Here is a 23,127-nt window from a genome sequence, read left to right on the forward strand (position 1 = left end):
TTCCATACACCCCGTCCTCTGTGAATTGGGGTTCATCGTGTTAATTCTACAGCAGCTGAATGTCCGTCAGTCATCTATAGGTCACGTTTGAGCCCTGCTGTGCCCTTTTGAGCCTTTTATTTTTAATCGGATTTTTAAAGAAGTGCCAATTGAATCGTGTTTTTTCATTCGTTTTCATTTTTTTTAAGAAGAGGTTGGTGCACCCAACAACATAGCTAAAAATTTAAATAACATTCTTGAATAGAAAAATACAAAAGCATAACAGTACATACATGCTACATAAATTATTGTTGCAAAAAAGATATGTATTGAAGAATTCATACATGCCTTCAAGGTTTCATTATGTAGCCAAATTTGCTCGCAGATATTGCTTAACCCTCTTCGGTTCAATATTACCCCATTTTAAAGTAGTAATAGAATGCACATTTCTGCTCCTTAAGAGTGTCGGGTACATTACTCAATCTCAGTTGGTTATCAGCTGCAGCCTATAAGTGGGGAGCAATCATCAAATCAGATACTTCAAAGTACAGTGAAACCTATTTGGTTTCAAAAAACGTCAGAGTGATGATTTCAAACCATAAAGGTTTGTTGTCAAATTATAGAATTTTCAATCAGTTAATTATTTATCAACTAGCCATCAAAGTTCAGTAAACTTAATCAATCCAACAGAATATAAATGTGTATTTGTAGAGTAAATCATTTGAATATTGCAAGCTACAAAGCAGAGACAGTTTCAGTTCCTTTAAAGTGGCAAAGGGCAATTCTGAGCGGGAAAGAAAATGCATACGAGTTTGAGAGTTCAACTCAAGAACAAGAAATATACAGTCTCAAATCAAATAGGTCTGAGCATAGCAAAGTCAGGAAAAGAGCTCCTGCCTAGTCTAAAATCACAGAAAGAAAAAAAAAAGTCACCGATAACTTCTTCCCACTAACTCCCAAACTGTGGCGACCAATCACAATTCAGAGTCTTCTTGGAGCAGGTAAACTCCCCTCTTTCCCATCGTCGAACAAAGGACCACACAGCTGCACGGCCTTGGATGTATCATTGGTTGGACTGCATGGCCCAAGGTGTAAATCACAACTACTGGCAGTTTATTGCTATCTACTTTGACATTTCCATGAGTTGCTCTTCTAACTAGCAGTGTATCTTGCTCCGGAAACAAAGAGAAAAGCCTGAAAGCAGAAAAGCAAGAAATATTTTATTGAACATTGAAAGTCATTTGAGGACTACTTTCACTTGAGCTAACTTAAGAAATTGCATTTTGTTAACGTGATTATATTCTGAAACTAATTATTATACTTTGATTATACAAAGTGCAGCTTCTTTACACACCAATCAACATATGGTTAATCTAAACTATAATGTAAGAAAGTCCGCGGCTCCAGTAGTTAGCACTTTGCAATCCCCCTATATATATATTTTTTTTTTTACATGTTGAAATCCACTTTCCCCAGGTGTAGTGTGCCACCCGTCCAAAAATGCACTTTGACACCGGATTTGAAGCGTTATACAAATGTTACAACACAGTGCAATGCAATACCACAAGTGAGCAAAGGGATCCTCTCCTAAAAGGGAGACTTGTCTTGCAAAGCCCAGACGACTGCCCCAACTGCCACCCTTCCCGCCAAGATATTTTTTCTCAAAGTCAAGGGTATGTAAAGTTACTAGTGGAGATGGCTGACCCTACTTCAGCTTAAAATACTGTTATCAGCAGGTTGCAGGATACATCTCTGGAAACAAGCATCCTGGGACCGGTTTCAGGGTAATACCCCTCATCAGCCAGGCTAGCTTGAATCCAGTGGCGGAGTGAGCAAGGGTCCCACGCTTGGGCATACCCTGCGAACTTAGGACAAACATAGCAAACACAAGGAGATGATGGACAGAGTGCTTAAACTTTTCTCACACTCTCCCCCAGTCACATATCTGGGTTGAATCTATCAGCGTTCCTTAGCTCACTTCACCACCCCAGTTTGGACCCAGCCATATGCTATCAGTCTTGATCCTGTGCCTCATGGGAACAGTCAAGCCCGAACTGCGATGCCAGGTCCTCTCTGGCCAGAAAACAAGCATCAACTGTATCGATTACCATAGAAATGGTGTGAAGTAACTAGGGAAGGGGTAAACAGTACTTTCAATGGAAAAATAGAAGTACAGGTACCCTGTACAAGAGTACAAGCCAATAGGTCTCGCCTTTGGGACCTTATAAGTGTTTAGACATGCAACAGTTTGATGTTGTTGCACCAAGGATATTGTGCTGCATAACTAAATACTTATAAGGTTCCAAAAGCGAGACCTATTGACTATGCCAATGCTTGTTTTTTATTTTGATATTGAAGGGGGAGTGATACCATTGGATGAAATTCCCGAAACCAGAGGTGTGGTACCAGATACCACATAGAGAGCCGTGATATCTCCATGATTATTCCTTTCTCCTTATATCCTTCCTCCTTTTTCCCCAAAGGCTAATCTCCCGCACCCGTTCATATTGGATTTTGAGGAATAGCCTGAGGAAAGACATAGGACTATCTCCGGTCCAGAGGCACATGGTTTTCAGGTGAGTGAGGCCTTGACATCAATGATGTGCTTTGTGATGTCACAAGTGATCAAATATGAGATATAACCAGTGGTGGTCTAAGGAAGTGTTGAAAAATCGCTGTCGCTTTAAATAAGTTCTTTTTTCATATTTTATATATATTGATTTCAATTATCAAATCTTTCTCGTCCTTTAGAGCTTACAATTAAACCATAAGGTTACATTATGTAAAGAAGATTCAAGTGAATATCTTTATTTAGCATGAGCACAGATGGCGATGAATAATGCCTAACCTTAATGTCACTTTAGCTAACAGTTTTTTTATTGATGAATATACATGCTGTTCCTCCGTGTGAATATTGTACTAAAGATGAAATGCTGTTGCAAACCAGTAGGGGCGTCTTCCAGGTAAAACACTTTTATATATTGAATTTAAGATTAAACAAAATAAGAAATGCATTCACATTCTACAGTGATACATGCATGTTTACCAGATAACGTTATGTGCATTTTCCACGTTTCATTTCTCACAGAGGCTTCCCGTTATTTTGTGCATGCTAGATTTCTTCTGATAGTCTCTCAATCGTTTTTTTAGTTTCAATAACTTTGATAATGGTCCTCTCAAACCTTTAACTCAATCACAAAGACATCCCTAAAAACTAAGCTGAAAAGTTTATTTGTCCATTTTTTAAATACATCTTTATATAATGATTATCAAATGTTTCATAGCATGGACATGTCAAACATCCTGTTGGTAGCAGATGTGTTGGACTTGACCATAAGCAATTGTCCCCTAAGTCATAAATCTTCCAAATGGAGGTAGTCATAACTCTTATGCTCTATAGGTAAAAAGACATTGATCAATATGCTAAAATACGAAACATCTTTTGTCTCGTGAGTTTCAATAAGTTGAACTAGACTGTTGAAATCTTTGACCATTCCACATAAGTTGAACTAGACTGTTGAAATCTTTGACCATTCCACATACGTAGTGAAAATAATCTTAAAGTGAGTCATACATTTTAAGCAAATTATATGCTTGGGAAAATATTTATCATTACTGATGCCATGCTGCTTTGCACACCGTTGTATCAGAAATGTCTGCTCTGTGTTGCAGCATTTCCGTGAGTCATGGATGCGATGTGTTTATGGGACGGTACACCATAGCGCAAGCTCCTGAGATGCATCACAAATTTTGACGCAAGGGTTGAGGGAATGGCACAAAGTGCTGCAACGCAAGTACTACCTACATGAATCAAAGTTGATTTGCATGTCATGCAGCACCTTTATGTTTTGCAAATCAGCATTGCGTCATTCAGCAGTGCTTTGCGTCTCGGAAATATTTGAAAAACCAACGTAATCTACACAACAATACTCCTCAACACATAGAACTAAGGAGCCTCAGTGAACCAGGAGGGTAATAACCCCAACCCTGAAGAGCAGCCATTATCCCAGATGAAAGGGAAGAGGAAGTGCAGCTTTAATGATGAGGAGATCCAGATCCTAATAAGTGAGGTGACAAAGAATGAACAACTCTTACCTAAAAATTGGCATTAGCAAGGAAGGATGCCATTTGGGAATCCATAGTGGACAAGATAAACCGCGTTGCACAAACAAAAAAGATAGTACCGGAGTGCAAGCAGAGGTGGCATGGCATGGAACGCAGGACTGAAGAAAAACTGGCCAGGAATTTTAAGGCAGCCATGAGGACCAGAGGAGGACCTGATGTCCAGGAGCAGTTGGATCCATTGGAGGAGCAGGTTGTATGTCTCATTCCAGCAGAGTTGGTAGCTGGAGTGAAAGGTCAGGACAGCGCTGAAGTAGAGGACCAGCAAGAACTACACGATGAGTTAAAACAAGGGACTATAGATTCTCAAATTGTCATGTAGTGTAGCAATACACTTTCCTGTGCTGCATGAAAGGGCATGAATGCCCCACACGTTAACTCATCCTTCACAAAACTGTCCTTTCCTTGGACAGTACCCATTTTCCAGCTCAGTCCAGCCGTGCCAAGTTTTCCAGGTCCATGCGTGGTGTGCTGTCCCAGTCAAGGTATTTCCTTTGAATACTAGGACTTGCAGTGTAATTTTTTCAATTATGGAACAGGGCTACAAATCCCAGAATACAAACTTAAAAAAGCTTGGACAGGAGCAGAACATCATGCATCGACCTTAAACACTTAGCAGATATGCCAGCGCCAATGTAGGCCCCCTTGCACCATGATGACGCAAGTGTGCTTGTGTTGGGGCTAGGCAGCCACAAGTGTACTGTAATGCAAATCTAGTTAAAGTGGCTTTGTAGAGGGTCAGCTTGTCACCCCAGAGGTGATCCAGATGCTAAGTAGACGCATACTCTGCCAGTAGGATCACTTGAAGAGCCAGGTGTACAGTTTCTAGCACAATTCGATATTTGATGCAGCTGTCCTGATATGCTGGGGGAGGTTGTTCCAGGTGTAGCCTTCCATGTAAGAGAACACCCTACCACCTGTCTTTCTCAAATGGATATGGGGATACTGGTGAGTGCAAGTGTTGCAGAGCGGAGATTCATGATTGTTGGGTGGAAGTTCAGATGGCGCGTGAGCTAGGTGGGCCCCTGGTAGTGTAGTGTCTTGTAGGTGTGGGTGAACATTTTGAACTGGCAGTGTGTCTGAATCGGAACCAAGGTGCATATTTACAAGTCCCTATCGCCACAGGAACGTCACTTTTATCGATGTTCCTGTGGCGATACAGGCTTCACCTTATTTACAAGGCAGCGTTAAGCCATTTAACATGGCTTAACCCCACCTTGTAAATAAGGCACCCTTTTACTCTATACTTAATGTGAAAGGGGTGGGCAATTGGTGTTGCGGTGGGCGTTCCACCGCAACACACATTGATTTTGACACTGCCCCCTATTTACAAGGGTGGCGTAAATAGGAGGCACCACCAAAATTAAGACCAGGGAAAACCTGGTCTTAACACGACTAAATGAGGAGAAATGCTTTATTTCTCCTCGTTTTTGCTGTTTCTCTGTGCTGCATTGTACAGCACACATTGAAACAGTAAAATGCCATGAATTACTGTTTATGTATAGGAAGGTGTCCCTTCCTGCACAAACAATCATTTAAAAAATGATGATTTGCCCTGGCTGTGTGGGTTAGAATGGATGCTCAGGTGTTCGGGTTTGAATGGGCGCATGGCCTGTCTAACCGCATCGCCCACTATGCCGATGATGTGTTGTTCTTTCTTGCCAACCTGGAATGAACGGGGCCGCGGCTGTTGCGTATCATGCAGATTTTCGGGGAAACTTACGGTTTATATACGAACCCCTGGAAGTCTACTCTGTGGGTACTGGGAGATCGGGGCGAGCTTGGTTCGTGGGCATCCTCTGTACAGGTGGTACAAGGGGGCATGAAGTATCTTGGAGTATACCTATCCGATTCTCCGGCAACGGCCTGGGAGCGCAATCTTGTGCCTGTATGGGAGCGGGTACGCGAGGATGTTAAGACCTGGTCCCACATGCCCCTGTCCATCTACCCGCGACTAATGTATCAGTTACAAAACCATCCCTATCCGATTCCCCCGCGGTGGTTTCGGCAGGTGAACTTGGTTATGGGACAGTTTCTTTGGGAGGGTGGCGCAGTTAGGGTGGCTGTCCGGACGTGCTTCCTTTCTATGTATTGTGGGGGCTGGCAACCTCCGATATATGGTCCTATTATGCTGCATCGCATCTACTTGTCCTTAATGAGTGGTGGTATGGAGGTAGGGCCGACCCGGCATACGCCGTGGAGCGGCGCTGCATGGAGGATCACTCCCTGCACACTATCCTTTACTCTGCCCCGCAGAGACGTCCTCTTCCGCCTGCCACGCGGATGGTGTTTCAGATTTGGAGGCAGGCATTGTGAAAGATGGGGTAGTGGAACAGACTGACTAAAGAGACCCCGCTGTGGCACAATGGACGTTTTCCCCAGTTGTTGGGCCTCCCCCGGTTCCGCAATTGGGATAACATCGGGATCTCTACTCTGGGTGATGTTATGCGCGTCACGGTATTGAAATCCTTCCAAGACATCCAGACGGCTTTTCAGTTGCCAAATACTCAATTTTTAAAATATTTACAGTTGTGGCATGCCATTGCTCCCAGCCTAGAAGGCCTGGAGTCACTGCCGGAGTTTAGTCCAGTGGAAGCAAAGATTTTTATGGGGGACCTCCTTGACCACAAGATCTCCAAAATCTATCAATCTCTGGTTACGCTCTTGGTACCCCTCTTTGCAGCGTCTTCGGGAGGCCTGGGAGGGTGATGTAGGCCAGTTAGAGGAGGAGGACTGGACAGAAGTTCTGGCTTCCCCATGTGGGCCGACTATTGCGATGCGCCTGCGACTTATTCGATTTAACTAACTTCACCGGGTTTACTTTACCAGGGTTAGGCTCTGGAGGGCGGGCCTGGTGGCTTCCCCGGAGTGTCTCCGTTGCGGGCGGGAGAAGGGGACCCTGATACATACCATATGGCACTGCACGGCACTGGCTTGCTTCTGGAGGGGGGTGCTAGCTTGTCTCTCGGAGGTTCTGGGGTGGGAGCTTCCGCACTCACCGAAATTAGTTCTCCTCCATGTGATGGACGGGATCGGGGACAACATCTATAAGCGACATCTCCTGCTCCTAGGCTTCACATTAGCAAGGAGAGATATAGCTAGGGCCTGGAAGGCCGTGGTTGCCCCATCAGTCTCGTCCTGGAAAAATGGCCTAGACTTTAGTATGGGCCTCGAGCCCCCATCTTTGAGGCTAGAGAGTGCCCTAGGAAGCACTATAAGATCTGGATGCGCTGGGCAGATTATCGGGGTCTGGAGCTGGAACCCCCAAGGGGGGACCAGGGTCGTGACCCAGAGTAACCGGTTGACCTCTCTCGTTCCTTGCATTTACCTATGTGTGGCTCACGATCCATCAATTAATAATGGTATGGTGGCTGTTGAGCTTTTGTGTGGACCGATAGCAGCCCGGATCAGCTATATGTTGTTTCAGAATATGAGACGGTGCACTGGGGGGTGGGGAGGGAGGTTGGTTCTTGGTTGGTTGGTTAAAGGTATTGATTCTATTTGTATTCTCCTGCTTTTCATTATGTAAAACGGTCAAAGTCATTGTTTTTTGTGACTCAAGCGGCAGTTGTCTCTGGGATTCAGAGGTCTGCATTATATGTGCTATTTTGACAAATAAAATCTGTTTAAAAAAAAAATGATGATTTGTAACTTCTATGTGTGCTGCACACTGGCGCACACATAGAAGTTACAAATCTCCATGCTGGATTGTTTATGTGCAGGAAGGTGCTGATGGAGGTGATAATGGCAATTTGAAGTCTCATACTTGATGTTGGTGTCCAGGTGAATGGACAGGTTTCTTGGGTGGTTGGAGGGTAGGGGATTTGTGCCAAGTTATGTGGGCAACCAGGGTGAGTTCATGTTGCAGAACATCATCACTTCTATCTAGTCAGGTTGAGTATGACCTACTTATCTCCGAATTACACATGTTGGTCAATGGCATAATGCATCTACTTTTGGTGGTGTAGGTGTATCCTTAGAGTTATTGTATTATCTGGGTGTTATCAGTGTAAGAGATGATGTAGAGTCCATGTGTCTGAATGATGCTTGCTAGATTAGTCATGTATAAGGTTAAGGGAGTGAGGCTGAATGAAGAGATTTATGGGGCTCAGCAGATGAGCTTCTTGGGTTCTGAGGGATTAGAGTGAGCTTAAGATGTTGCATACTTTCAATTATGGCTATCCACTTCAGGGATGGTCCTTAGTTTCTTGTATTGTGGAGTCTGAAGAGGACTGTGTGTGTATGAGGAAACTACAGGATCCCCTTAAAAAATGTGAATCATGGCTTACATATGCCCTTCCTCTTACATGCAGTGCAGCAAGGTGACCTACTGTGTAGTGTTATGTGCATGTTTGTGAAATATGACCCCCCAATGCGCAATTATGCACAAATTGCACGCAAGACAGTACAGTAAAGCAGCTTGGTGTGTTGTACAGCGTGAAAGGTAGAGCACAGGAATTTGTGAGCCATAACAATATATTACGTCTCTTGGCTAGTACCGGGGCACAAACTGAAGGCTAGAGCAAATGCAGGCACCCTTGATACATGGTGCAAGGGTCCCTGCTGTGGTGCTAGGCAGCAAATTTGGCATCTGTGCAAGCCGACAGCAGAAATACCCCGAAACATGTTACATGTGGCCCATTCCTGCACTCACTCTTTCAGGCAGTGCAAAAAGCTGCCTAGCTGTGTTGAGTTGTTTGAAATGTACACAATTAGGCCCCCAAGTGAATACTGAGGTTGTGTGATCAATGTATATGTATTGCCATGTGAAAAGCAACAACATGGACATATTCACTTTTAGAAACATAGTTACCACATATTCATGTGTACTTGAAAGTGAAGAAAAAAACTGTCAATGTTTAAACAAGCATTTGCAATGCAATAGGTCTTGCATTAGTGAAACTTTTGAGCTATTGGCATTGCAAATGCTAATGTTGGTTTTATTTTCATTTTGTTAGAAAATATCCAAGCAGTAGTATAGGCGGATATTTCTAATATTGATTTGCCAACTTTAAATCCAAGATATGGAAAACAGTTTATCAGAGCTTTCAACGTTCTGCAAGTAAAAAATCAGTGTTGTGAGGGTGCATCACCACAGCCTGTCGCTAGGTGTCCCATTATCTACTTGCAACACCAATAGCTCAAAGTTTCACCAATGCGAGTCCAACAGGACACCTAGGGCCTGATTACAATGGCGGGAGGATTGCCACCGCCGGCCCTGTGGTGGCAATCCGCCCGCCATCGTAACCAGATTTACCCCCTGCCATATTATAATGGTGGGGGTTTCACGGCGGCCGCAAAGTGCGTCCGCCGCTTTTCCACTGGTCTGCAATCGTTCCAATTAACGGCCGGGCGGCCTTTCCATGGTGGTGAAGCCGCCATGGAAAAGCTGGCGGGATGTGCTTTGGGGTCCCTTTGCGGGGCCCCTGGGGGTTGGGGGGGTGAGGGGTGCACTTGAGGGGTACCCATGGTACCCCCTTCCATGCACAAGGTGGCAGGCACCACGCGGTGCCTGCCATGTTGTGCAAGGAAATGCACACCATGGCACTTTGGCATTGCGGCGGGTGCTGCTATAAGCAGCACCCGCCGCAATGTCAAACATGCGGAATTCGACCGCCTGGGTGGCGGTCGCATACTAATTAGCAGTGCGGGACCGCCGCACGTCTGGTGGCCGGTCCCAACACCGCGAGGATGGCGGGCGGACTGAGTCCGCCAGCCATTCCAGTAGGTCACCATGGCAGGAATAACCCTATGTGTTGTACCATTGCTAACAAGAATCAGCATTTATAATTTGCAAAACAGACAACTTTTTACCCTACACTGATGTGTAAAGCAGAATAATAAACATAACACGCACCGTGTTATAAACACGGCCTTTTACACATAGAGGTGATGCTTAATATAGCACAGATATCTCCAGATAATGTTAGGTGCCTTTAAAATGGAAATGGATAGGGTAATGTACACATGATATATGAATAAGAAAATATAAATATTCCAGCAATTTTGTACATCTGATTAACCGACTCATATACACATTTTTTTTCTGCTATAGTGAGAAAAAGCGAGCGCCTCTTATTTCCTCTTATTTTAAGCTTCTTTCATTTGACAGAAAAATCTTCTGGTTTGGTATCTCGGGGACAGCATGGCAGACATCGATATATATCTGTTTGGGAGCAGATATGTGCGCGGCCGCTGCCGTGTTACCAGCCAACCTGATGCGCAATTAAAGAAGCGCTAATAAATTCGCATTCTCTATTCATGTATGCCGGAATTTGCTTGAACTTTGACCTAGGAAGGATTGAAGCAATTAGCAACAAAATCAGATATTTTTTTGATGGTCAGTTTAAATTTGCATCTTATAATGCAGGTTTGAATAATGAACACTGCGACTCAAAATTAAGTTTGTATGTATTATATAAAAGTAGTATCAGGGAGCATCACTTCTTTTAGCAAACACTGCCAGCTGCAATGTTGAGTTTAGCAACTAATGAATGTACTGCGAGTGTCATTAATATTAAAGGGCTTAGCTGGTCCAACACATTTGATAATATATCAATATTTCTGATTTGTTATTTTTTTTTTCAAATACTTCTATTGGTGCCATGAAATATCATGACCCAAAAACAATATAATTCCACGTAATCCTGAATGAGGGATGGGCATTGCTATGCACGATGTTATAAAAAAAACGAGAATTTAACCCGTTTGTATCGGATGGGATTATATGCTAACATTTCCTGTCTTTGATGCATTGAGGGATGCTTAAAAAATATACTGATCTGTAGGCATGTTCCCGAATGAGTTGGTTCACTTAAAAACTGTTAAAAAATGTTCCTGCTTATTGTGACTTCAGCAGTAATGACGGGAGGGAGGGCGTGCGAGTGAGGAAGCAACAGATGGCTAGAGATCGCCAACCAAAAAAAAACAATTGATGATGTCCACTGGGAGGGAACCAAGCACACAAAGACAGGACAGAGGGACAATATTAATAAACCAGACTAAAGGAATTTTGAAAGACAGGCAAACTAACCAACCAAAAGCACTGGGCCTGTTGATTGCCCATATCCTGAATACAGCATGTCTTCAAGAGACAGCGCCAGCCCTACCTAGGCGAGACCTAAAAATGACTTATGTCATGTTCAATCATGAAATCTTCGTAATATATTTCTATTTCATTCCAGAGGGACAAACAGATTCTCCTGGAAATCAGCCTGTCTCTGATGCCACACCTGTTGATGACACCATCCTACCCCCCAAGGATGAAGACACATTCCAAAAACTCCTGGACACTTTTGATGTTTCTCCTCCGCCATTACAAGGGAAGATTACATTGTTGGGTCTCCAGATGAACCGATAGAGACTGGTCATTGTCCATCAACCGTTGGCATAACTGCTGAGGACTCTGAGGACCCCCAAGTTGCTTTTCAATGGTGAGTGGTAGGGGTCCAGCAGCAAACGGCTGATGCAGTCCGGTTTGGGATGGAGACCATAGTGGGCACCCTTGAAGGAGTCCGTAGGTGTCTTAGTCCTAATAAGGGGTTGACAAAGGCAATCACAGACACCTACTCTTGGCTCCATAGGATTGAAGACTCCCTAGCTGACATCGCTGGTGTCATGATGCAGAAGGAACAACAGTACCAGCTTTCTACATCTGACACCAGTGATGTTTTTAGGCAGCTGGGAGCCAATAATACATCCATCCAGTCTCTGGAGGCCAAGATAGACACCTTCATAGCATCCTCAAGGGCGCTCAGTAGCAATGTTGTTGATTTGTTGGCCAACTATCAAACCCTTGCCAGGGACGTCCATGCTGCCTTACTGGCACTTACAAATGTTATTGGGAACAATGCCTCTGATGTTTGTGTGCCTGAGATTAGTAAAACCACTTAGCTGCCTCCGATTCCAACACCGCACCTTCCAGGGGAGGCAGAGCACTCATCATAGGAGGAAGAAGTAGAGTTCACCTGTTGCCGAAGGAAAACTTCCCAATGAAAATTTGTGAATTCCCCTTGGCCAGTTTTTCTTTCTGTCCTGTGTAGGACATCATGCCACTTTCTTTAAAACTCAGTACAGTACTGTTTGTTTGTGCAGTAGTTTATCTTAGGCACTTGTGCTTCAAATTACTGTGCTTCATTTACTAATGGCAATTTATACCTCCACACTTATCTCAATAAACCCTGTAAATGTGAAGTCACATTTGTATCCAAATATATTTGGAAGCACACTACATTTGGCATATGTGTTGATTGAAAAATATATACTACTCTCATGTTGTGTTGTGAGGCCCAGAACCTATGTTAAACTAAACAATGTTTGAAATACCATTATGAGATTCGTATGGTTGATTCTCAAAAATATTCATACATAATGGAAGTCAAAAACGCTTAGTTGAAGCTCAAGAAGAGTGACCTAAAGTTAATTTCACATGCTGTCTCTGTATGTGCACCCACAACAATCACATCCATTGTAATGGTATAATGAGCAATGTGTAGTTTCTGGATGCAGCATCAGAGTGAATAAACAAGGCAAACACAAGGAGATGAGGGATGGAGTGCTGAAACTTTTCAGACATTCACACCCTGTCACATATCTGGGTTGAATTTATCATCGTTCTTTAACTCACTTCGCCACCTCAGTTCAGACCCAGCCATACTCAAATCCGTCTTGACCCTGCTCCTCATGGGAACAGTCCAGCCCGAACTGCCAAGCCCGGACTTCCGTGGACCAGAAACAAGCATCCTGGAACTGGTTTCGGCGTAACACCCCTCATCAGCTAGGCTAGCTTGAATCCAGTGGTAAAGTGAGCAAGGGACCCACGTACGGGCATACCCTGCCAACGTAGGTAAAAAAAAGCCACCTATTCCTATTGGGCATACAGTGAGAGTTTTGCAAAGTATAAAAGTTCTTACCACCCATAAATAGGATGTAGGAGATTTGTGACCCCAATATACTGTTCTACTGATCCACATACATGTTGCGAAGTAAATACGACTACATTGTTATCTAATGTGAATACCTTTCTGCTCACACAAAAGTTCATCAACAATTCATTACTCTGGATGTTTGTACTAATACTAGCCAGTAGCTCATGTCCATATTCCTCAAAGATTTTCATTGCGCCTGTGCCACACAAGATTGCATGAGTCCAACTTTGTGCCTTGAGTGACAGTAACTAAGATATGCAAGGGCACCTTGCCTGGCCCTGTGTATACTGATAAATGTGGTGAAATATAATACAGGCCAAAATAGCTGACTTATTTTACTCTGCCCCAGATATTTGTCACATGTGTTGCGCCTGAGTACACCCACATATCAACCCATTACATCATTTGAACATACAATTTGACATAAGTGACAGACCAAGGAACCTTTAACAATGCAATATGTGACAATGCGACAACTCCCCAGGGAAGGTCAAATCAGGAGATATATGGACAAAACATCTTGTACTGTCCTGTTTGTAAGTGAGATGCATGATGTGGCACACTTAGCAAGAAGTAAATGCTGATGACGATTGATTTTGTCCAGGCATGTGTGACTTCCTGCACAAAAATAAACCAGCCAACAACGCAAACTCCCTTTCACTATGGTGCAAGGTTGCTTGCATCAGTGCTCGCCAGCATTTCGTGTCCCAGTGCAGGCATGGAGCATCAATCTGTCGTATCATGTCTATTCCAACACTTACCTGCCCTCTCCCTTTCACACATGGTACTACAGTAAGGAGCCTACCTGTGTTGTACTGTGTGTAAAATATAATTCTGAGCCTTACTTACAATGTCTACATTTCGAAAATAGGTCCATACATTACTCTAATGTGAGGAAGACTTACAGTTGTCCAAAGGACTCCGACAATGCAACATATTCCTAAAATGTACTCAGGACAAATTGAACAAAACAGGACAATTGAACCTAACACAATAGGACCAACACAGGACTAATAAATGAATACAGGGATTAATTTAAGCTGGAGGTGAGGTGAGCTGAATACACACAGGTGTGGCACAAGCAAGGAGTGTAGCATTTGGAGTTTGGAGCAGAGCTGTGTAGGGGCCAGACTGCTGGCGCACAGGTGTGCAGCCAGGTGCCTGCCAGAGGCTGTTGAAGGTGCAGAGGGCCTGTCAGCAGCTGTTTAAGGTGCAAGCCCACAGTCTCTCCCGGCACTGACCCCCACTTGCTCACTTCTGTGGATCACCTCAGTCTGTTTGCAGTTGCAGCTTGGAGACTAGGCGCGGAGCAAGGTGGATTGGGCCACAGATCGCAAATATCTGTGAGCAAATATTGGTCTAGGGACCCTGCGGGGCAGCAAGTGGGCAGGCATTAGGCAACGGGATCTTCGACGGAGGTATGTAGGTGGTCGGTGGTAGGCCTGTGCGGCTTCTGTCTCATCGAGGAGCCATCACGCCTACACGCTTGCTACTGAGCCCCAAACAACCCCTACCAGTGTCTGTTTGCCAGCCTACCAACTATAGCTGCATGTTTTTGTCTGGTCAGCCTACCAGATGGTTCAGTGAGCCACAGGCACGTTACAGACACTGCATTAGCACCACACTGCCCACAACTGGTAAGGCCCAGCAAGGCCCACTACTGTTTCAAGCCTCCTGTATGTACTTGGACTTAGCCAATTGTTTTACTTCTGACAGCAGCGGTAGGGGGAGGCAGGCTTTGATTGATCCTGGAGACAAGCTACATTAAACAAAGGAAGAGGCAGTAGAAGTGGAAGTGTCAGTAGCAGTGCATTGGCAGGAAGGGGGCAATATGCAGGGCCTTGTCATGTGGTTGAGCCCCGGGGTGCGTAGGTTGCCGACTAGACATGAGTGCTGCTTGCAGGCGAGCTCCCTTCTCTTTGCAATCATTACTACACCATTGAGCTTCACACATACCATCGTAACATACAAAGCCAGCACCGTGCTATTGCATTTCTTGATCAGGCAACACCCATGTCAAATAAAAAACCTGGAGATTTACCTGTGCAAACAGATAAACAAGGCTTTAAAACCAGGCATGCAAGATGCAACAGCAGCCCTTCGCCTTTTGCGCCAGTTGGAAACTCTCCCACCGGGTATTTGAGACTGATAGGTACATTGCCAAATCAGGAAGAGAACAGAGAAAAGTGGCAGTCAGATCTACAGTGAGGCCTATAGCAAGGCCCGCAACAATGGAAACTGCAGCGGGCAGGTTGAGGAAACAAAGGGCTCACAGAGAGACACATGGTCAATTTGAGCCTGGGCCTGTGCCCCACAGCATTTTAGGGAAAGGACTACCCCATACTGAAGAGGGAGAAGCCAGGCTTTGAATATCCCAAGGGCACACCGGCCAGAGCATATGGTTTAGCCACAAATAAAAACCCCATACGTAAGTATTTCACAAGGATAAGGGTAGGCATGGGGGAATCCTCGGAGGAAACCACACAGCAATTAGAGCCAGAAGTGCCATCGCAATACAAGTTTTATTTCAACCAGCGATGATGTCTCCGACACCATCATAAATATTATTAACTCATCACGACTCACTTCGGTCGAGGCTCTCACTTGGCAGTCCCAGAAACTTGAAATCCAAGTGGAGCTAACACAAATGCTTGCTCACAGTGTGCTGACGCTTGACAAGAAGTTGGACACACTCATTCTGAAGTTAAGTTAATGGGCAAGCAAATACAAGGGTGGAGACGCCCCAGAACCGTGTTATGATTGACAAGCTAACCACACTGCCGGAACTATTATCCACACTAATAACTTATTGCAAAAGCACTCAAATGGTAACTATGCAAAGTAGAATAACTCCGACCCGATTAGAGTTCGGGGGAACAGAGGATGCGAAAACCTCAGGTAAGGGATGTACAATCGGCCCTGAAGCACTTCAGGCTGCCATAGCTATGGATGAACAAATGGAAATCAGAAATCAAAGGTTTTTAAGCATTGGAAGGCCAAGTGACATCAGCAAGCAGACTCAACATGTCAATATAACGTCACCCACACACTTGAGCACTGAGGGAATCAAGCGTCCACAACAAGAGGAGGCACTTAATAATGCTAGTTCTGTCAAGTGCATAGTGGACAATCCATTTACAAGTGACCATGCAAGAGAGACCACATCTGGAGTCGTGAACTCCCCAGCATTGCTTACACAACGGCAAAAGAAAACAAGCATTGGCATAGCCAATAGGTCTCACCTTTGGGACCTTATAAGTGTTTAGCCATGCAACAGTTGCATAACTAAATACTTATAAGGTCCCAAAAGCGAGACCTATTGGCTATGCCAAGTGGCCGCGAAAGTGAAAGTAATCGCGGTCGAGCGCGGCGCGCGCACCCGCGCACATGCACTGTAGCTCTAAGCTGGCCTGGTAGCACTTTTTGGAGCCCTCTCAATAAGTCTCGCCAGACCAGCGCATGCGCTGGGTAAGGCGAGACCTAAAAATGACGCAAATTCTTGAAAAACAGTACAAGAAAGAATAGGATTATTCACAATGGACAAAAAGAAACATTGATTCATCTGCAAGAGCTAAACACCCCAGTGAATGGGAAAGGGCAGAGTCATGAGAAGCAGTGTGGAGGGATTGGAAATCAATCCAATCTTTCAATCAAAAACAGCTATACAAAAACAGCCTTTCCTAGACAAACATACCACACTCATTACAGAAATTAATCCTGCACTATCTAGCGCTGGACTGATTTTGAAACTGGATGCACAACAAAAAAAGGAAAATTGCACTCAGACTGTTGCTCAGTGGTCAGTTAAAAACGTATTCAAATGTTGTGGACCCTGATAGCAAAGTCAACCACCAAAGGGGGCCTAGAGGGCCGGCACCATAACTGATGCCGAGCCCCCGGACTAAACTGGTTTTTCGCGCGCTACGGAGCAAGAAGCTCCCACCCCCCGCTGGGTCCGCCAGAAAGGCGCCGGCCCCCGGCCAATGGGGGGCAGGCGTGATATGAATTCCCCAATGGGGGGAGTCCATGAGGAGAACGGCACAGCACTTGGGGGGGATATAAGGACTGCTCCCCCAGGTAAGCTCCTCTCTTTGGGGAGGGGGGGAGCAGCACCGGCAAGAAGATAATGGTTGGAACCGAGGCACACCGGAGTGCGATGTGCAGGAGCAGGACCACTCACCTTCGAATGCCTTATGGCTGGGTGAGTTGGCCTACCACAAAAGGGGGGTAGCTAACGGAGACGCTGCTCGCTGCCCAGCCCCCGGCAGAACACAGGGCACAACAAGAATCGGCACGGTAGCGAGTTGTGGTCTAACTCCGGGGACGGAAGTTGTACCCCCTTGCGAGGACAAATCCAGCCAGGATAAGCAACAACCCAGCAGGGACAAGAGACATTGGAATCCTACAAGTGACCTGTACAAAGAACTGTCAGTCTAAGCTGCTATTGTGCAATATATATGTATATATGTTTACGCAAACGCAATGTATGACGTAATGACAGTTTACCAATAATGATTTATGACAGGAGGTGCAACATGTAGGCGATATGTGTATCCGTGTATTCCTAATAAAACTACGGCCAACAAAGGTCCACGACAGTAGAAGTGTATGTTGGCTAATTCACGACAAAGGATACAGGGATGGAAAGGAAGTTGGGAGGGGGCAGAGTGCGGGGGTTATTAGAGGCAGCGCTTTGACGCAACCAAGATCCCACCACCAAAACATCTAATGAGCATGAGACAGCAGGGACAACTATAACACATTCTGAAATGATTAGGTCGGCGCAATATTAAATTGGGATATAGCGGGGCAATTTAACTAGGATGGTGGATCAGAATCAGGCACATAGCTCTCTGCAAAAGGAACACCACGATGAGCAGCTCTAGAACTCTGGCACATACGATCGACAAATTGCAATCATCATGGAGGAAGAATTGGTAGTCCAAAAAGGTTCAACAAAATCAGGTCGGTGGGGACACTATAAACCAAACAGGATTCTGGATCGCACCACTGCGGACAAACACTTATATAGAAAAAGATGGCAAATTGCCACGTCCACGCTTCCATGCCTTTAAAATTATTTACTCTTCCTGGATCAGTCATAGAGAGTCCAAATTGACAGAGTGGTCTGACATCGCAGTAGCTCAAAAGAAAAATCTGTCTGGGAGACCAATGGGAGGTCTCTCCATCAACATGAAACTGGATTTGCAGGTAAAAGCAAAGGAATGGAGCAACAAATTCTTCGGCGTCAACTCAAAGGCCTGGTAATGGATGGAACATCTACTTGGTGGTAAATCTGTACTTCAATCCACACAGGGATGTGAAAATTAAGAATGCCAGGAATATCTCCAAACTGATAAAAAAACTTTCCTCTGTGATCATCCAGGACACGTGTGCATAGTTGCTGGAGACTTTAACACATGAGACATGTGTCAATCAAGAAAATACCATAGGGATCATTCCCACAACATACTAAAAGCTTGCATTAGTGAATTTGAGTTGGGCTCGTCAACCAGAAAGGTATTGTGTAGGACATATCAAAGCCCACTTTCAAAAACATATTGACATTGGATTACATCTTCCTAAGAAGAAACAGAGAGTTACCAAGTCCAGCATAGAACCAAAATTGACCATCATCCTCTATCCATTGTGGTCACAGCGAGTGCGATGACACACAGGAGACACAAACCAGCTGGTAAACTAATACCAAGGAATATTGGCCCATTAACAACAAGAGTCAAATGGGGCCAGGTTAGCAAAGCCAGGTATTCACACTGGAAATCGGCCTGTATTTCCCCTGCCTTGGAACACCAATTGAACCTTGTTGAGAAACAATGGGAGACAATAGTAACAAAGCTACAAGCAGTCCTAACATCTTACAAGCACAACATTCAAAAAAGTGTGCCCATGAACTGAAGGCCCTTCCTTCACTTTGAGAACAAAGAGTTCAAGGAGAGAAAAGGATGTGCCGCCTTGCAGAAGGGGGAAGGACTACAACACGGAAAGTGTGCTAAAAGACGCAAGGAAATTTTTTTTTTGATCTAAGCCCTAAAGCAAATACACCTAGAGGAGAAATGGAAATACATATATTGCCTGCTAGCACCCAGCAAGTCCAGGGAATTCTGGGGCTACATCAACAGCCTGGCAAACAACCACGGGCAAGGAGAATGAGGTTCCATCTGACAAACTGACTGCTCACGTGTCAAACCTTTATGTAGACCCTGCCAAAACAAGGGCCACCATCAAGAACTCACTGGCTAATTTCCTAGAGGGCTTGGGCTAGAAGCCAAAAATAGGCTCGGAAAAGGAGACGTTAAGCATCCTGAAGAGCATCCAGAAAGACGGAGCCAAGGGCCCAAATGGCTTACATGGGAGCATCTTTAAGGAAGACCAGGCATTTTGGGCACCCTACATGCATAGTTTGTATAACTATTTCTTTTTTTGTCTGCCATCCCAGAATCAAGGAAAGGCTCCATCTTGCATCTGATTCATAAAAAAGGGGCTTACTGCTCACCTAAAAGAAACAGGTTAATAGCCCTACTGGATGTCGATAGCAAGGCCTTTGTAAAAGTTCCCCTTCATGAGCTGGAGGACTGGATCAATGACAATAACATCATTCCACACTATCAGACGGGGTTTAGACCAACTTACTCTACTATGGACAATGTGATTGCTCTTTCCTACTTGGAGGCTAAGGCCATCAAAACATCTACACCCAGCTCTATGCCGGTTTTTTCAATTACAGTGCCGCATTTGATGGAATTGACTTGAACACCCTCTAGATTAAACTCATGGAGTGGGGAAAACCAAGGAAATTGCTGGCGGCTAGTACAGCATTGTAAACTGACACCTGGGTCTAGACAAAAATAACTCAAACCCATGCCACAGCAAAAATATACAGAGGCCTGGAGCAGGGATACGTTATTGCTCCTACCTTGATCAATCTGTATACAGTACACTTGGGCCTAGAGCTGCTGAAAGGAAATATCTGCCCACCAAAGTCCTATCACTCAGTACGCGGATGACCTGGTGCTACTGAATCAAACACGATTTGAGATGAAGGGGGCCCTGGATATACTTTACATATATAACATCAAGAATGACCTACAGGCAAATGATGCAAATACCAAAGTCCTGGTCTTTGGACAAAGAATCATGAAACATCAGCTGGACTAGCAGGTGTGCCCCTTAAAGATAAGTATGACCAGCAAATACAATTACCTTGGGGTCTGCCTGGCAGACAGCAGCAAATCTTCCTTGCATACCAAGGCAATGGCAGAAAAAGCAGCCAAAAGTATGTTTGCATTATCCACACTATATCATTATTCATATTCATATCATAGGGGATTCCAAGAGTAACACAGGTGGCACCATTACCTGCCGTAAGTTAGGAACACCTCGCCTACCCAGGCATGCTCGCAGACCCATTAGGGCGCTGCTACACAACTGCATACAGAAAAATATTCAGCATCCCTAAAGCAACCTGATACACATTGTTTTGCCTAGAGTTTGGCCTTGTAAAAATGGACATCAATGTAAAAAGGACCTAATCAAATATTATCATCACGTAACCAGGGCGGATCCAGACTCAATGAGAGGTGCCTTGTGTGTGATATTTCAGGATAAATAAAGCAGCTGGTCAAAATACCTTGGTAGCAATCGAGACTTACTGAACTTAACATTAGAGAGTTTAATCGACCCACTCATAACAACACAGCACTTAAAGAGGACCCTAAAAGAGCAGGGCAAGCTAATATCAAGGGAACATGACATTAATGAAATAAGAAACATCCCTGGAGCAGTGGAGCTAGATACATAAAATGAAGCTACTTCTCGGCAACCATATTTGAAAGTAGCTTGAATAGACAGGCTTTTAACACTGTTTACATAGGAGCATAGGTCCCACTGGAAGAACATTCCCACCAGATCATGGGCAGTGCAGGCTGTGCCAGTATTCCTCACAATCGGCGGCACACGTTGTATGTTGTTGTCTAACGTTGGTCCTTCAGAGGCATGTATATCTAGGGGAAATTTTTCTGCAATATGGTATAAGAACATGTAAGGAGACAATGACATACATTTATACATCTGATATTCCTGTGGCACCAGAATGGATTGGAATGTGTTCTTGCTACAGCTGTAAGGCTTTTGCGAGACACCTGCCCACCCACCGGGACATCCGCTTGATGGCCTCTAGCACGAATTCAAAATTGACAATGACTTAAGATGGCTTTATAATGTTGCACTTTGCACTTTGAAAGAAATGTCTGTTTATAAATATTGCAGAACCTTCATTTTGTATTCAATAAGCCATGTCTATTTACAAATGCTGCTGGCCCATAGGTCTGGCATCTTGCAAATGGCCCCACTGTCCGTGTTTTTGATATGGCCTGACGTTTCTGGCACCGTTGCTCCTTGACAGTCTATAATAATTCTTGAATCATCACTTTGCACTTTAATGATATTGCACCTTGGTCTTTCAGGCAGCTGGAACTAGTTGGGTTCTGCACAGTGTCACTTGAGAAATCTTGAGATCATTGAATTTCACATTTTGAATGTACTGCATGCTATTGAAACCTTTGCCTTTCAAGTGGCTGGCACTAGTCGGACTTCGCCTTGTGACACTTGTTAAGCTTGATATCATGGCACATGGCACTTTAAATGGTGTGCATGCTTTTGTTGGCCCACAGGTTGGGCACTTGGGCCAGAAAGAAATGCTGACTTAAAATCTGTTTGCTATCAATCATTTTTACATTTGCATATGGACCTTAGTGAATGGTCCAGTAACTTGGCTCCTAGCACTCTGCTCATGTCACTTTAGCGAGTTTGCACCTTTTTCACTTATGCTGCTGGCCCTTGTTGGGCTCCGTCTGGAGCCATTGGATTAGCCTTCACTACTTAGCACCTTGCACTTTGAAATGCTGTATTTTGAAATTCCATTGTGATGCATTGTATTAATGTTCTCCATCTTGCCATGATTACAGTCTTGTGACTCATGCATTCGGTCTTTGTTGGATTCTGCTTTGAGCCATTCGATAAGCCTTGCCTACTCAGCACCTTGCACTTTGAATAATATGACTGCTGCCTAAACCACATATGAAATGTTTACTTCAGCTTTCAAACCTTCTGAAATGTACTATTTTACTTCTTTCTGGACTAAACAGACCCTTACGTTACCTGTTTCCATTAGAGAGCCCAGGGCCTGTGATTTTATATTTGTGTATTTTATTCTGTATGTGTTTTTCTGGTGCTTTGATGGTATTGTAGATTTTAAGTAACCTTACAATAAAACATTACATTTTGAGCAATGACTAATTTATTAAAAAGAAAGATGTTAAAACTAGGGGTGGGCACTAAATTTCGCTCCACCAGCAGAGTTCGCTGAGTTTTGGCCATTCCATGTTACGCTTGTAATGCAGTGTTCTAGCCAAACTCAGCCAACCGCCGTGCGGCAGAGTTTTATCACACTCACGGTTCCCCAACAGTAAGTTGGCGAGTGAGAATTGGCATCCCCTGGTGCCATTTTTGGGATTTAGGTGGGCACCTGGGGAGATTTTCTCAACGCAAGTAGACGTGGATGGTCATGACCATTCACAGTAAGAAAGCTGCTGCTCGAGTAGAAAATCTTGACCAGGACACAGTCAAAGTTTGATGCAGACCGCGATGGAGCCCTGGTCGGGTACACTAAGAGGAAGCCCTTGATCAAAATCTTACCCTTGCACGTAGTCATTTTTCTGGAGCTTTTTCGATGACGAGTGAGGGTCCACTTTAGGTCGGATTCACGTCGACATCGTCAGCTTGGTTTTCTGCGAAGACCAGGTCAAATCTTGGAAGTCTGGAGCTCTGGAGCTTTCAGCATGATGAACCTGAAATCCAGGTTGGGTCGCTGTTGAACATAGACGGCTTGACTCTCGAAGTTGGGTCGGTAACCTTATAGAGTTTTTTCTAAAAAGTTCACCAGGCCGGGCTCAGTTGAAGGTAGCCAGCTTGACTCTCGACGTCGAGTCGGGCATCTTATAGAACTTTTTCAAAAAAGTTCATCAAACTTCTCCAAACTTCTGGATCTTCTTTCAGAAGGTCTCCTTTAGGGTTCAGAGCA

The 23,127-nt window shown here is 44.5% G+C and overlaps 1 long non-coding RNA gene across 1 annotated transcript in view; it reads right to left on the reverse strand.

Moving 5' to 3' along the window:
• Window positions 1-292: 292 nt before the first annotated feature.
• LOC146867495 (uncharacterized) overlaps window positions 293-23,127 on the reverse strand; it is a 95,965-nt gene continuing 73,130 nt past the window's right edge. The window contains exon 3 of the long non-coding RNA XR_014966099.1: window positions 293-1,173. This is a non-coding gene — a long non-coding RNA (uncharacterized LOC146867495). The remainder of the gene's footprint in view (window positions 1,174-23,127) is intronic.

This window comes from Triturus cristatus, chromosome 1_2 (genome assembly GCF_964204655.1).
Source record: "Triturus cristatus chromosome 1_2, aTriCri1.1, whole genome shotgun sequence".
Taxonomy (NCBI): Eukaryota; Metazoa; Chordata; class Amphibia; order Caudata; family Salamandridae; genus Triturus; species Triturus cristatus.